Below are 16,669 nucleotides of genomic sequence, written 5' to 3'. Positions count from 1 at the left end.
CCTTATGCTTTTAGAGAATGGTATTTAATTCCTACCAACTAAATGTAAATCACTTCAGTCTGATTTAATATGAGGTTTCTCTCTTAATAACATTTTACTGAGCAGAGAGGTATCTCCAGAAACCCAAGATTTTCCTTGAAGCTTTGGCAAAATTATAGCAATCTTCCCAATCAAATAAATGAAAAGTAATGTTCAGACATTAGTTTTGATGTCATACAAATCCCTCAATTTAGTTATCACAGACTTTAATGTTTCCCTAGGAGGAATCCTAACTTCTTTAATGGAGTCCAAGCCCTTTCCATCTTTTGGTTACTCCTGCTTTGGCCCTATCCTTTGTTATGTCCCAATACAACACCCTTCACTCCAGAAATAGCCAAACTTGATTCAACAGCTAACTTGAGTTTACGCTTTGGGGGATCTATGACCTCCTGAATGTTTAGCTAAATACTTGTGAGTATATTTGTATGTGCATTTTCTTATTTTTTTAAGATTTTTAAAATTTGACTTTTAGGAAGGGAAAGAGAGAAACATCCATGTGAACAAAATATTGATAGGCTACCTCTTGCCTTGCCCCCTACTGGAGATCAAGTTTGCAACATGGGCACGTGCCCTTACTGGGAATCAAACTGGTAGCCTTTCAGTGCCAAGGTCCATATCCAAACAATCAAACCACGCCTGCCAGGGCAAATATGTGCATTTTTTCTTGAAAGAGGACCTATTTCAGATTCTCAAAGATTCCACAATCCCAAGAAGAAAAACAGTCACTCTTACTTTCTCTTCTCTGTTGCATTAAAGATACTCCTGGCTTTACAGAGGTTATATTAGGGGCTTGGGTAAGCTGGAAATCCTCTGAATAAGATAAAACTAAAAGAAAAAAAAAACATTTTCAAGAAAGCAGACTCAAGATATAGTCACTGAGTACCTGTTGAGTACCATACCATGCTAAGGAAAGGTAAATAGAGGAATCACTGATTACGAGTAATCTTCTTAAGTTTCTTCAGGAAAAAGTTTAGTTTTAAAAAGATATTATACACTGAATAGTAATATAATAGAGAGATAGATAATAAATACTATGCAAACAAAATAAAATAAAAGTGTTTGATAGAGACTTCACTAGAATGTAAGACAAGTGAGGACAGGAAATCTGTCTGTCTTGTTCATAAAATGCCAGGCTCAAAGCAAGTTCTCAATAAACACTGATAGAAAGAGTGAAAAGAAAAATATGTTATATTACAGGAAAATTATTTCAAAATTATTTCTTAGTCATTTAAAATGTTGCACAAATATGAGTAAAATACTTAAAAGTTTGCTATCTTCATATTATTAAGTATATGCAAATGTCAGAGGATCTTTTAAAATAAACTTATTAAAAGGAAATAGCTGTATTTGGTAACTGAGTAAGTTAGTTCTAATAAAATATAATACTTATGACTTTCCTTTTACCTATATGTCTCTTACTTATTGTATAATAACAATTGACAGTCATGACAATGGACATAAGACAGAAAACCACTGTAGATCCAATCATGTAGGCTATAATAGATTGGTATATGTATTTTATTATATTCTTATTCAATAAAATAAAAATACTTTATATGAAAAATATAGCTTTATACAATATTAATTGAAATATGCAATTAGCAAGAATGTAACTGTCCTTAAGACATGAAGAGGATTTGAAAATAGGAATGAAATTACATAAATGGAAATGTTCAAAGGAATCATTTGAATATTTTAACTGTGAAAAATTCTGCTGGTGTTTTAATTTTCTTTTTTATTATAATATTTCACTCATCTATATATAGTAATCATTCTTTAAACAAGTATTTATTAGCTACTATGAACTAGGCTGGATTTGGGGAAGATAGAGTGAATAGGATTTGGTCTTCAGTGTAAGAAACAGAAAATTAAACAGGCTATTCCAGAAGGATATGATAAGCACCGAGGTAGAGGTGTATATGCATGAGAGTCTGTAGAAACACAAAAGAGGAGGATCTATGTTAGGTGAGGGGGTGAGAGAAGGTTTGCTTGGGGAAAAGATGCTTTGCATGAATCTTGCAGAACAAAGGCTTGAGAGAATTAATCTACATGGTGCATTTAGAAAATGCCACATTTGCTATTGCTTGAAGGATACATACCAGAAAGGAAAAGAATAAATTTGAGACAACTAATTAGGACCAGGTTATGTTCATGTTAATGAGATGATTCTTCATTCTAAATGGAATGGACATCTAGTGACAACTTTTACCCAGAGAAGTGACATGATTTATATAGCACCTCAAAAGTTCCCTCCAAGGCCACAGTGTGAGGGAAAGATGTGAGGGAGATTTGAGTGAAAAGAAAATATTCATTCAGAAGCAGTTGTGATGATTTTTGGAAAAAATAGATGAGACCTGAACTAAGGCAGGAGCAATGTTGATGAAAAATAGAAGAGAGGGGAGGAGAAGGGAGAGAAGTAGATTGGGGGGAATATTGGGGGGGGGGGGAGGAAAAGGATATTGGTTGATGTTGACTTGGGAGATGGAAATGGTAGGATTTAGTGATTGAATGGATATGACAACAGTGACCTAGATGGCTTGGTGATAGTGAATGTTGGTTCCATCAGATAGGCAACATCAGAAAAAATATTAGAAAATAAGGACCAGTTTGAAGTGCTTATGAGACAACTAAATTAAGATAACAAGTAAACAGTTGTATATGTGTCTTCAGATCAGTAGAAATGCCAAAATAAGAGATAAAAGTTTGGAAATTATCAGTATAGCTGCATCTTTTGAAGCCATGGCCATGGATAAGTATGTTTAAGAATGTTAAACTATGATAACCAGGTCTAAAGCTGAGTCCTGAAGAAAGACACTATTAAAGGGTAGCTGAAGAGAGATTCGTAAAAGTGACTGAAATAACAGCTAGAGAGGCCATAGATTCTGGAAAGAATAATTCTGGAAACCAAGGAGGTTTGAAGTAATAGAGAATGGTCAACCTGGCAAAAAGCAATAGAATTATCATGAAATATAATGACAGCAATGTAGCTACTGGAGTTGGTCATTGGAAGTCAGTGATCACTATGGCCAGAGAAATTTCATTGGTGAATAAAAACTCTTAACAGTTAAGTGCTAACCCTAACCCTAATACTATTAATGTATATAAGTAATATACATATTAAGAAACACAGTTTTCAACTGTGAGCAAGAAAGATGTACAGATTATGCGTGATCACAGGAACCATGAAACAGGAATGTGTGCCGAATGTCCCCAGTTTTCTGCTTTTGCCACTCCCAAAAGAACTGCCCAGGGAGTAGCTGAACTAGAGTTATGAAGTATTTGTAATCTTTCCATCAAGTGACAGAATGCCAACCAGAACCACAAAGAATGCTGGGATAGCTCACAGCATTAAAAGATGAACTGAATAATCAAGAAAGCAGGAACTAGAACACCTTCCTGGTAAGTGTCCCAAAAGAGAATTCACCATTTCACCAGCTGGCTCAATGACCACTTTATTTAAAGCCAATTTGCCAAAAGCCAATTCAGCAAACAACCTGATCACTGAATTTACTTGTTTCTTTTAACAATTTGAGATAGTTTACAGAAATTTGTGTTTGATGAGAAAGGGATAAGTTTATAAAAAAAATATTATGCTTTCTTACTTGAGCAGTTGTTGTTTTTTTCCCTCCAGAACAATACTGTTAAGAGAGGTCAGGCCTACCTGGCATGGCTCAATGGTTGAGCATCAACCTATGAACCAGGAGGTCACAGTTTAATTCCTGGTCAGGGCACATGGCAAGTTGCAAGCTCGATCCCCAGTGGGGGATGTGCAGAAGGCAGCCAATCAATGATTCTCTCATTGATATTTCTATCTCTCTCTCCTTTTCCCTTCCTCTCTAAAATCAATAAAAATTTTTTTTTAAAAAAAGAAAGAGTTCAATTTGCCTCATTGTTAGAAATGAAGGGAGCTGGCTACAGAAGAGTTAAAGAACAAGGACCCAATAGCTGAAAGGAAGCAGATATGAGAGTCAGAGCACATGACAGCTGCTGCAGTGGACCAACTGAAGGGGAAGTGGATGGGTAGAGAATGAGGGACAGAGACAGAGGAGAGGGAAGGGGAGTGTGAGGCAGATGGTCTGAAAAGTATTTTCAAGCTAGGAGGGGATAGTGATTTTAAGATGAAAAGCGAGAACAATGAATTTCATTGTCTGAGCTTTGACTAATTTTATTTTCCTATAAATAAAAATAGAGATACCAGATAGTATCTGAGAAAAGACAAGAAGTATGTTTTGAACTTTGTAAACTTACCTTTATAAACAAACACATCTAATACATTCAGGACAGCTACTTACTAGATTACTTTGGCAATTATCTTGGGAAGGAATTGCTTTAATATTCTCAATTCCTTCATGACTAATCTTCGTGCTTACATTTGATCCATAAAGTTTCATGTTAATTGAGTTCAAGGATAATTTATGAAGTTGCAGATATAAATAAAAAATTACCTGATTTTCTCTTAAAAATATATTTAATTAAAATTCGATATGTTCCTTCTCATACAAAATCAGACTGAGCAAATTATTGTGTTTAATTGGCTTCACCAAGAACACCTGCTCATAGCAATGCCATCTATCTATCTATCTATCTATCATCTATCTATCTATCTATAGTGGGGAAGTGGGACAGAGGGTGGGAAGTATTTCTTTTTAGTGTGATGTCCCTAGTTAGTTAACTTTCTCATTTATTTATCTTATTTCCTTCATGTGTTTTTCTTCAAGACCACTGGTTATGAAGGTACTATCTTTCATTTAAAATTCATTGTTATTTTCCTCTGATGCCCCCAAACTTTAAACTAGAAGATTAAGAACACAAGAGTAAACTTACAAAAGAATACCTGCTTTGTAATAAAACCACCAACCATCTCCACCTGCTCCAAAAAAAATCCCCACACTTTATTCTGCCATGACACGTTTAATTTTCAATTTTTTTTTTTATGGATATCACTTTTCCATATAGTAACAATACATTCCTAACTTCAACAGTTTGCTACTCTATGTGGAGGTTAGTTTTGGACCTAACTAGCTATTTCCAAAATTCTAAGAATCATGGGCTGAGGTTCCAATTAAAAGAAAACTCACCCCTTGCACAAGTTAGAGGTTTGGGCTTTTTTGTTTGTTGTTTTTTTGTTTTTTGTTTGTTTTTAATGTTTTCCTTACTGAATTATGAGAGATTTATTTAGACTTTCCAAATAAACCAATTATGAAGGGAATCATGATAGCCCTGTTTTATTTTGCTTTTCTAGTCTAACAGCATCTAGTTGCATTATGCAGAAGAAAAAATTGAGAAATTAAAAGGGATAAGTGGAGGGCAGGATATGGGAGAATAGAGGAAATAAAACAATAGTTTTTATTAGATACATAATTATCTTGCCAACAGCTGTATAATACCAATAGCTGACAAATTGACAGCTAAGGAATTGTTTATGCTGAAGTTGAACATAAGTATACTATGACATATTTAATTCAGAGGAAAAACTATTATCATCTTATAGAGAATGCGGAAATGAATTGCCAAAATTGTTACTTTAATGGGCAAAGCAAACCAAATTAAAAACCTTCAGCCATCTTCCTGTCCTATTTAGTGGTATTGTTTTTATGTCTTTGAAGCCACAGAAGTGTCCAAGTGATATCCAGACTACAGTGACGCTGTTTATTATTTACCTGCTCTCTTCCCTTGCAGTCTAGTTGTCAATCAAGTGTACTTCTCAGTATGAGAAAATAAATTAGGACAGGCCCTATACCGCCTATCCTCTCCTGAGCCAGCCCCTGATTCCATGTGGGTGAGAAGAAAAGACAGCAGTGGGCATTGCACAGTGATTTAGAGTTGCAGGGAGCTCAAGCAGTCCTTGCTTCATTGTTATTTGCAACGCCAACATCTCCACACCTCTCTTTAACCCTGACCTTTCTCCGGGGATAATCCTGTGCCATGGCAAGAGTTACTTTTTGGAATATTGGTATCATTGTCTTTATTTTTCAAAGGTCACCGTTTTAAATGCCTACAAGAACAAGAGAGTAATTTAAATAAGTGCAGATGCCTGATTAAAGTTCCAGAAAGAAATGAGTAGCTTCTATTTTTTTGCTTGAAATAAGCTGCTCTCTTCAGCCATGTTTCCCATCCCATCCCCTCCCGGCCTCTTTTTTTGTTTGTTTGTTGTTATTCCTCATTTGAGGTATTTTTCGATTGGTTTTTAGAGAGAGTAGAAGGGAGGGGGAGAGACACATCAATCAGGGCCGGCGATTGAGCCCTGGTCTGGAATCGAACCCGGGACCCTTCAGTCCACAGGCTGACTATCCACTGAGCAAAACTGGCTGGGCCCATTTTCCTTTAACTGACAAAGCCAGGGATACAAGGAAGTAATTCTCTTTAATAAGAAAACACAGTGAAAGATCAGAAATGAATGGCAGGCCTCCACCTCAGGGAGACAGCAGGAAATGGGGAGGGCTGCATTCTGCTGGAGAGTGGATATCTCTGAAAGACGACATAGTTGCTGCTAAGCCCCCACTGATTTTTTCCATGTGGCAAAGTTGAATTAAAAAAAATAAAACTAAAACTGACAAAGATTAATTTTTGTGTGAAATCTTCTAATTCTCATATGTTAACTGAAAAAATAATTTCTTCCAAGTAGTGTGCTTTCCAAATTTGCAAGATTAAGCCTCCAATTTGCAAGACTTGCTGTTCACATTCGCCAATAGCAGGAGACAGAATGCCCCAAATTTATTCTGTATAGGAGCGGCCTGGGAAATGCAGCATTTGGAAAATAAAGATCCATGGCTGTGAATTGACGAAGGTGCTTGGGTTCTTTATGAAAATTCCATGGGGGCTGCAGGGAAAGACAGATGACTACCTTCCAGTAAGATTTGGAAACAAGCACATCACAAATTATCCATTTAAATTTTTTTTCATCTAAAATAAAAGCGATATAGAAATGGCTGCAGGATAGCTTAAGTCAACTTCTAATTTGTTTTTAGGTATATTACATCAAAAAACCAATTTATTTTTTGAAATTACTGTTCTTACTTGTGAGCTTTACCTTCTTAAAAAAAGAGACAATGAATGTGATTAGAAAAATAACTGACATGATCTGGGCATTGTTTTACATTATACATTGCTAAAAATTAAAGTCATTCCACAGTCCCTGCACTCAATGATAAACCAGATTATAATAATCATCTGCAGTATAATGTACTTTCTAAGAAGAAAAATATTTCAAGATCTATAGAAGTCATAAGTGACTTTGCCTGTGATTATTTTAGCATCAAATCAAAAGACTATGTTTCTACTAGTATTACATTTCTTCTCTCATATTGTATATTAAAATAAATTTGGAAATGAAAAATCATTTGGAAAAGGAATGGCACAGGGGAAAAGTTTGGAGACAGATAACTCATTAAATTCTAGACAAGCTGAAATGAAAGAATTTATAGGAAAATTAAGTTAAAATGATCAGCAGGCCTTTGAAAATTGAGTTGTACCTTCAGAGAGAGATTTGTATTGGGGCATATTTTGAGACATCATGAAAATATAATTGATAGTTGGAACTGGGGCATAATGACAAGCAAAGAATAAGGAGGAAAAACTATTCGGGATAAACTTTTTAAAAAGACATTCATTTTAGAGCCTAAACGGTTAAAAGGAAAAAAAATCGATCAGGTAACAAAGGAAAATCAGAGCAGGTCTGTTGGGGAGAACTTGGATTCAACAAGATTAGAAGCTGGAGAGTCCAAGGATGTAAGGGGATATTGCTGGTGAAGGTGAACAGCTGAACAGAAGACAGTGAGTCAACAATACTGAGAGAGGCCCTAACTAGTTTGGCTCAGTAGATAGAGCATTGGCCTGAGGACAGAAAAGAGATTTGATTCTTGTCAAGGGCATGTACCTTGGTTGCGGGCACATCCCCAGTAGGTGTGAGGCAGGCAGCTGATGAATGTTTCTAACTCTCTATTCCTCCCCCTTTCTCTCTATAAAGGAAAAATCAATAAAATGTAAAAAAAAAAAAAAGAAAGAAAAGAAAAAAGAATACTGAGAGAGGCCAACAAAAGCTGTTTGGTGCTTCATTTTCAGATATCAAAAGCTAATCTTGTTTAAATGTAGAAGAGGAGGAGCTGCGATTATTGGAAGTGAAAGAGTGATGGAGGGCCTCGAAGCAGGTAAGGCAAATTCCATGGAGGCACGAGATGGAGCGAGAAGTGGACCAGAAGGAAGTCCCACATGTTAATATTGGAAATTAACATGACCAAAGATACAGAGCTATTCATACAAGACTGTAAGGATCTTTGTCCTACATACAAGTCTGTAAGGATGTTTGTCCTAAGTTTGGGAAGGAGGAAAAGCAGGACTGAGAATCAGAGAAGAGGAAAAAGTCACAAGTAGGCTCTGTGAAAGTTTAAGATTACAGGAAAGAGAAGTAAGTGACATATGGAGCTACATGAATGGCCAAAGTAAATTAGCTGAGCCTGTCACAGACCCAGCCCATGCAATCCTACCCTTTCTCCTATCAAGCCTAGCACCTGAGGAGAAGAGCAGAGAACATGAGCTGAGAATTTGCAAGTGTCCTCAGGGCGAATGGGAAACTGGGGCCGAGCAAGGGACAAACTGTGGGTGGGAAAAATAAATCTCTATTATCATGAGGACTGGAGGTAAGAGAGGGGGGAGTGTATAATGAGTTGGAAGGCAGTTAGCGATGAGGACATGACAGGCAGGGGTGGCGAGTTGACTCAGTAGTAATGAGGACAATGTAAGTGGATGGAGGAGGGGTCTCTGAAGCAATACGCATTGCTGAGTGCCTGGGCTCCTGGGGAATGGCTGTGTCATCAACAAAGGCATAAAGCCAGGAGACGGAGGGGTCAGATTGGTTTCTGACATACAGTTTAAATTATCAAATGGTAAAGGACACAGATAGACTAGGCATTAAAAAATCCAAGCTAATAACAGAAATGATGGAAGGCATGCAAAGCAAACAGTGATTTTATGGAATGCAATAAAAAATATTTCTCTGCACCAATGAGTGCCCAAGTGTTCACACACCTAGACAGGATTTAGTGTCATTCATGCATTAGGAAAATCTAGCTTTTTCCACACTCAAATACTCCACTTAATGAAGACCCTACTAATATCTAAATATTCTAGAAGTTACTCAACCCATATTCTAAACTTGCTTGGGTTTTTGGGTTTTTAATTCTTGCTTCCTCTGACTTTGGGACCAGCACACTAGGGCTCAGGTTTTACCATTACTCCTGTGGGAATGCCATAAGGCGTGATTTTACTAGATATCTATGAGGTTCCCCTTTTCTGTTTGTCTTCCTTTGCTTATGCTTTAGGGCCAGGGTGTGGAACATCTGGCCTGCGGGCCATTCGAGGCCTGTGAAGTCATTTTGTCTGGCCCTGTCACAGCATTAGGGGGTGAGCTAATTAAACATTTGATTAAATACAGTAGGCTAATTTTTAAGTTGATAATTTGGTATGGCTCTGGAATGAGATTATACATACCCAAACAGCCCTTGGCAGAAAAAAGGTTCCCCACCCCTGTGTTATGAAGACTGTAATTTTGTACCACAATGGAAAGGAAAGTTTAAAACCAAATGCTTCCAATAAACCTGCTAACAGAAGATGTTTCCTATTAAACCAAGATATGACCTTAATCTCAGTACAAGTGTAAACATTATTCATCTTGGTAGTTCTTGGAACTTATTTTCCTCTAGATAAAATTTCTATCATACAGACACACTGTAGGAAGAGTGTAATAAACCTGCATGCAATGGCAATGTAGCAATGGGTAAGGTATGATTTACAATCTTCCACTGCACTTATATTGAAAAAACCATACTTCAGGAAGAATTCTTATATATGTTATACACATTTCACAGCTTAGAAAAACAACATAATAGAGCACATTACAGAAAGTGGGTACATAAACAATACATTTTGCTTCAGGTAGTACAAACATAATGAAATAATGTTTCCCATAGTAGTTTAATATAAAAGCTCCTTAATAGAGTAGGTTCTGTGCCTAACAAATTTAATATGAATACTAAAAACAAAACAGTTTTACTCCAAGATTTCAAGCAATTTAATTTGTTAAAATTTAAATTGTTTATTATTACTAAGTCTTTATCAAATAAGATTTTAGGCTTGGTCACATCATAGATGTTTAAGATTTAATATATCTATGACTCATACATTGCAAATAATTTTTAAATCATAATTTCTGAGACTGTATTTCTCTTAAGATATTTATCTTTATGGCACTGGTTTAGTATTTCTAAAAATAATCACCAACACCAGGCAAACTATGAGAATATGAATAATATGCATGCAGAGAAAATAGCAATTTTATAAGATTCATTCCATTTCTAAGGATATTTTTAAGTAAATACAAGGCACAGATATTATTGCATCCATAACTATCTTAGTCATCAGCCTCTTATCCCTGCTATTCTAATCTGCTGTTAAAAATGTCTACTTCCTGCCCACCCAGTGTGGCTCAGTGATTGAGTGTCCACCTATGAACCAGGAAGTTGCAGTTCAATTCCTGGTTAGCGCACATGCCTGGGTTGCAGGCTCAATGCCCAGTGCAGGGTGTGCAAAAAAGATTCTCTCTCCTTGATGATGTTTCCCTCTCTCCCTCCCCTTCCTTCTCAGAAATAAGAAAAAATATATTCTTTTTTTTAAAATGCCTGCTTCCTGCCCTGGCAAGGAGGCTCAGTTGGTTGGTATGTCATCCCATATACCAAAAGGTTGCCAGTTGGATTCCCAGTCAGGTCACATATGTAGATTGTTGGTTCAAGGCAACTAATCCAGGTTTCTTTCTTTCTTCCCACCCCCACTGCCTTTTTTTCTCCCCCTCTTTCTCTAAAAGTTAATACAAACATCCTCAGATGAGGGTAAAAAATAAATAAATAAATAAATAAATAAAAATAAAAAAAAATAAAAATTCTGCTTCCTTCACTGAAACCTTGACATATAGGCATGTTTTTTTTTGTTTTGTTTTGTTTTTTGTTTGTTTATGTTTGTTTGTTTGTTTTTACTTCAAAGGAGTTCCTTATATGAAGTCAAGGTAATTAATCTATTTTATTCCCTCAGTGACATTCCAGCCACCATACAACCTAGATTCTAAAAATTAACTTTTGTTTAAAAACATTTTTAAGAGGACAGTTTAAACTTACATTAAGTAGAAATTTAATGCATTAGAATGATGAACTAGCTAACAGGTAATTTCCAGAAAAATATTACATCTTCATTTTCTTTAGTGTTTATATCCCCGCATTTACCCTGCTTTCAAGAAACTGACAAGCTAGTTTAGAAGAAAAAGTGAACATATCTGCAATAGAAAACAATTTGGAGCTAAACACAGTGCTACTAAAAATGTATTGTTAGTGCCAGTGTGAGAGACTGGTAGAGTCAAGATTGGGTCTAAAAGAATTGATAGAAAGATCCAATTGCTAAACAGGGCACAGAAAAGCAGCAGGCATCACCATTTATAATCCTAAAGAGAGTTAATGGTCACCAGACAGATATCCATTTGTCAGGCAAAATAACAAAGCTTATATCAGATCCAAGATGGTGGGCACAAAGTTTCCCCACATTCTGTTTTTTTGTGCTTGACTTGGCTTTACTTTGTCAGGAACCAAATCCAAAGGCACATTATCTATCTACTAGAGATTTGGTACACGAAAATTTGTGCACTTGGCTGGGGGGGGGGGGGGGGGGGTTCTCAGCCCGGGCTGTGCCCTCTCGCAGCCTGGAAGCCATCAGGGATATCCATCTGCCAACTTAGGCCCGCTCGCTCCCCAGGGCATCGGGCTTAAACTGGCAGTCAGATATCCCTCTGGCAGCCCGGGAGCCCTTAGGGGATGTCCAACTGATAGCTTAGGCAGTCAGACAGCCTTAGCGCTTGCCAAGGAGGCGGAAGAGGCTCCTGCCACCACAGCTGTGCCAGCAGCCGTCAGCCTGGCTTGTGGCTGAGTGGAGCTCCCACTGTGGGAGTGCACTGATCATATGAGTGGTCAGTGTACATCATAGTGACTGGTTGTTCCTGGTTGTTCTGCTGTTAGGATCAATTTTACCCTTTTTACATATTACCCTTTTATTATATAGGACATATATAAAAGGCTAATATGCAAATTCTCCCCTTGGAAATTTGACCTGGAGTTCTATCGCCTGCTGACCACTAGGGGGCAACACGGAAAAAAGGAAGGCCCCAGCTGGCAGCTGGAAGGAAGGCCCAGGCTGGCAACCAGAAGGCCCTGATAGGTCCTGATTGCTGGCCAGGCCTAGGAACCCCACCCGTGCACGAATTACTGCACCAGGCCTCTACTGTATATATAAAAGCACAAGCGACTATTCTACCATTTAACTGATTGCTATGGCATTCACTTACCAATAGGGGGCAGACGCTCAACACAGGAGCTGCTTCCTGGTGGTCAGTGTGCTCGCTCCCACAGTGCAGGTGCTGCTCAGCTGACCTAGAGGCGCCAGATGCTGGGATCATGGCTTGTGAGCTTCTCCCATGGACACTCCCCCTGCATGCCCCTCCCCCATCAGAACCAGGACCAGTATCGGGTCCAGCATCAGGACAGGCATCAGGACCAAATGGGTGCAAGCCCACGGCCGTGTCTCAGTCATGGACACACTAGTATCACCCTAGGACAGGTACATGGAGACTGCAGTGGAACAGCAGTGAGCCTACCAAGTGGTGGCGGTGGCAGGCCCAACAGGGCCAGAATGAGTGGGAGTAGTGCAGTGCCCAGCCTGGCCTCGGGCTCCTCCCTGGCTGTCTGCCACTTCACGCACTACTACATCCCTCAGGGGATGTTGGACTGCTGGCTTTGGCCAGATCCCTGCAAGCCATGCCAAACGACCCCACCAGTGCACAAATCCATGCACGGGGCTGCTAGTATAAAATAAAATGAAGGAGTCACTATTTTTTAGTAAATCTGTTTAGTTTAAATAATTCTGAACAAGTCAGTATTTTGTGTGTTTTTTTTTTTTGTTTTGTTTTGTTTTTAATGGAATCTACTTAGTAATTATCAAAGCTATTAGACAAAATGGTTCTACATGAGGCAAGGCAACAGGAAACCAGGCTCTATGCTTTTTCTAGGAGACAGGATACCAATTTAGCTAAAGACAACTGTCATTAGAAGCACTAAACTTGCCATACCAATTAACCAACCGACCAGCATTTTTTTCCCATTTGGGGGATTTTTTATTTGGAAAATATTTTTCCATAAACATTCTGTGCAAACAAAATTTTATAATTATAATGAGATTTCCTAATCCAATCTGCCTCCCAAAATAGAAAGTACATGCTAGTGGTTCACCTGAATAGCAGCAGGAGCCACCATATGGCATTCATGTGTCTGGGATGCTGGTGTTCATCACTTCAGGAAATTGCCTCATTGGAACTGCCATGTTGGAAATCATCTCTCTCTCAGTAGACCATAATAAATTTTACATTCCACAATGAAAAGGGAGATCCTATCATCCATCTTTCTTAGAAAGGAATTATCATTCCCAATGTAGCTCAAATTCAGTTCACCTTAAAAGGAATTTAACCTGAACATAATTCCCTGAGGTGTGAGTCATGGCCTGACCCCATTGCTAGAAAGAAGTATTGTACTTGGTGAGAAATGTGAGTTGCAATACCTACATGAAAACCCATAACAGGTATTCTGAAGTCAAATTAATTTCTGAAAATGGGTTCCATTGAATATAAGGGAAGGAGGCAGTAGCTGCACAGTTCCTGCTAAAACTAGTAGGGAGTTGCTGTGGGGATGATGGAAGATATCCTAGGCCACCCGCTGTCTCTGTTGCCTAGGAAACTGAAAGTGTTTACTAAAAAGAAGAAAGCACACATCATAAGGGATTTCTCTCTTGTACAAAACAAGATTTGAACAACCTGACCCCAGTTAAAACTTCTAAATCCCAAGATTAGGCAGTCAGAGTAAATAAAAGGCGGGTAGTTGTTAAAAAGAGACCCTTCACCCCCTCCCTAATTTCTGGAATACTGGGTCTTCTAATTACAAAATAAAAGTCCCCTTCAAAGGTTTTCTCTTCAGTCTTGTGAAAATTAACTTATAGAATAAAAGCAAATGCTCTCCAGTGTTTATTTTCATCACACTATAGTCACAGGGAGTTGGTTGATAAGACTGACCTTCTTGAGAACTCAGAAGATCTAGAGTTGGATTCATTTTCATTCAAATTAATTTAACAATGCTTTTTTTTAATACTCTTACTTTATAGAGCAAGAAAGATCTGTGATCTTCCTGAGAACAAAGGAATTTTCCTAGTTGTACACCAGTCAGACTATCTAAGTTCTCTCTTTTATTTTTTTACTGATTTTAAAGAGAGGAAGGGAGAAGGAGGGATCCATTGATGTGAGAGAGAAACGTTGATCAGTTGCTTTCCACCCCAACTGGGGATCAAACCAGAAACCCAGATATGTGCCCTGAGCGGGAATAAAACCTGCCACCTTTTGTTGCACAAGGTGATTGATGCTCCAACCAACTGAGGCACACCAGCCAGGGCTAAGGTTGTTTTTTGAATGGCATTTGATCTTGTATTACCACAGGCCTCTCCGACTTTGAACCCTATAAGAAAAACTATGTACGTCTTTCCCTTTTTTTTCACTCCAACTTCTGTTTTAATCAAAATAGTTGGACATTGCTTTGCATACCTTCCAATATTTCTGGCTCCCAGCTTAGATCTGTAAACACCTGGTCTATTCAAGCTTTTATTTTGTTTCTGGAAACAAATCATGCAGTTGGGAAACTGCTGTTTTCTTTTGATAGAAGAAATCCTAGTTCTTCATACCACAGGATGATAAACAAGATGAAAAAGCAATCCCATAGGTCAACTTATTCTATTAAAAAATGAAGCAGCAAACAGGAAATGCATAATGTAAATAATAACAGGATGATAAGAATACACAATGTTTATTAAAAATATTATCAGACACTATGTGAAATACTCCATGAATACTTCTTTCATCTTTCTATGACGCAAACACTATAATTATTGTATTTCTACAGATCAGTTCCCTTTTCAAAACTTATGAAAGTGATGTCAAATATATCATTATTCTTGAACAAAAAAGAGGTCATTTTTCACTTCTCTGTTCTTGTATCTGTTATACATACTCATTCACACAGAGCTGCTGTAACTGAACTAGCTGCTGAGTAAACGTTAGATACAACTTTTCATCATATGTTTGACCCTAAGTAATACTTTTAAAATTATCTCACCATGATCAGCATGAAGCACAGGTTTAAGCTTATTCCCTAGTCTTCCCTCTACTACCTGCCTACCTTCAGCAAAATCACTCAAAATACAAATTTCTAAGCCACTCCTGAAATACAGAAGCAGAATCAATGGGGGATTTACACTCTTTGACAAACTCCACAGGCCATTTCTAAGCACACTGAATTTTGAAAAGCACAGCCTCTACGTGATTCATGCCCCCATTTTTTTTTATATGTCATACTCAGCTCTCTTATTTACTTTTTACAAAAAAACAACAACAACACATATTCTATCAAACCCACACAAGCATATAATAAGTACTTTAAATGTGTTGAATAAATGTTCATTTGGATTTTTTGTACTTAAATACATTCCTAAATTCCTAACTATGTACTAGGATTTCAGAGATGATTAAGTTGAAGTTATATTGTAGAAGAGAGTAAAGAACAGAATGATTACTGGTGTGTGTGTGTGTGTGTGTGTGTGTACATGCAACAAATATTGCCACTACACCAAGCCACATATCACTAGAGATGCACACACTTCCTGCCCATTGAATTTCCCTCCTCAGATGTTAGCCACAGAGAGAAGAGTGTCTCTTTGGGACTCAAGTCATCTGGGTTCCTCTGAGTCTTAAAATAATTCTTCATGGCCAAGTAAAATCATATTATTTCCCCCACTTTAACATAGCAGGTAGACCTCAATGAAGACAATAGATCTAACTTCATATAATCTATCAACATAAAAAAGCCAATTTGTCCTAAAATAAATTTTTAACATTTTAAAATCTTATTTAATTAAATAAAACATAATACAAAAGAATATGATGGCTTTTTTTATATAACCAAAAGTGCTTACCATTGGAAATTTTAAAAATACATCAAGGAATGTCATGATTTAACTTATTCCCTGAGTGGGGTTTTTTTTTGTAAAAAGACTTAATCTGGTGGTATACAGGTAAGATATAATTGGCAAGGCGGTAAAAAGGGATTTAAGCACATAGAAAATATGCTTTATGAGACTGTGTCAGCAATAAAAATAAAGTAAAATAAATTAAAAATAAATTTAAAAATAAGACCTAACATCAAATAAATGCTCATGATCCAGAACTTATTGATGTGTGCCCAATGAGATCAGCACAGTTGATAAGTCCTGCAAGGTCAAGGTCATAGCATTTACTGTGCTTTCAGATTTCCATTAGCACCTGTTCATCCTCTGCCAGGTTCTCTACGGATAATAAAAGTTGAAGAGCAGAGAAAGAAAAGATCTCACTTGAATCACATCTTTCTCTTGGAAGCCCTTCTCACTGCGGTGATGCCAGAGGCATTTCTCCCCAAGCATACAACTCTTTAGAAAGTTTTTTTCCTCATCTGCTCTTTAATTTCCTGTTTGA

General features: G+C 37.4%; 1 protein-coding gene and 1 long non-coding RNA gene across 11 annotated transcripts in view; one reads left to right on the top strand and one right to left on the bottom strand.

Moving 5' to 3' along the window:
* LOC311630504 overlaps positions 1 to 8,148 on the top strand; it is a 123,776-nt gene extending 115,628 nt beyond the window's left edge. The window contains exons 2-3 of the long non-coding RNA XR_014796389.1: positions 3,344 to 3,438; positions 8,101 to 8,148. This is a non-coding gene — a long non-coding RNA (uncharacterized lncRNA). The remainder of the gene's footprint in view (positions 1 to 3,343; positions 3,439 to 8,100) is intronic.
* The window catches only part of TRPM3 (transient receptor potential cation channel subfamily M member 3), a 662,437-nt gene that overhangs the window by 465,564 nt on the left and 180,204 nt on the right, over positions 1 to 16,669 (bottom strand). The window lies entirely within an intron of this gene.

Source organism: Pipistrellus hanaki, assembly GCF_964339955.1.
Source record: "Pipistrellus hanaki genome assembly, chromosome: 11".
Lineage (NCBI taxonomy): Eukaryota > Metazoa > Chordata > Mammalia > Chiroptera > Vespertilionidae > Pipistrellus > Pipistrellus hanaki.
This window is presented reverse-complemented; position numbering and strand designations above follow the sequence as displayed.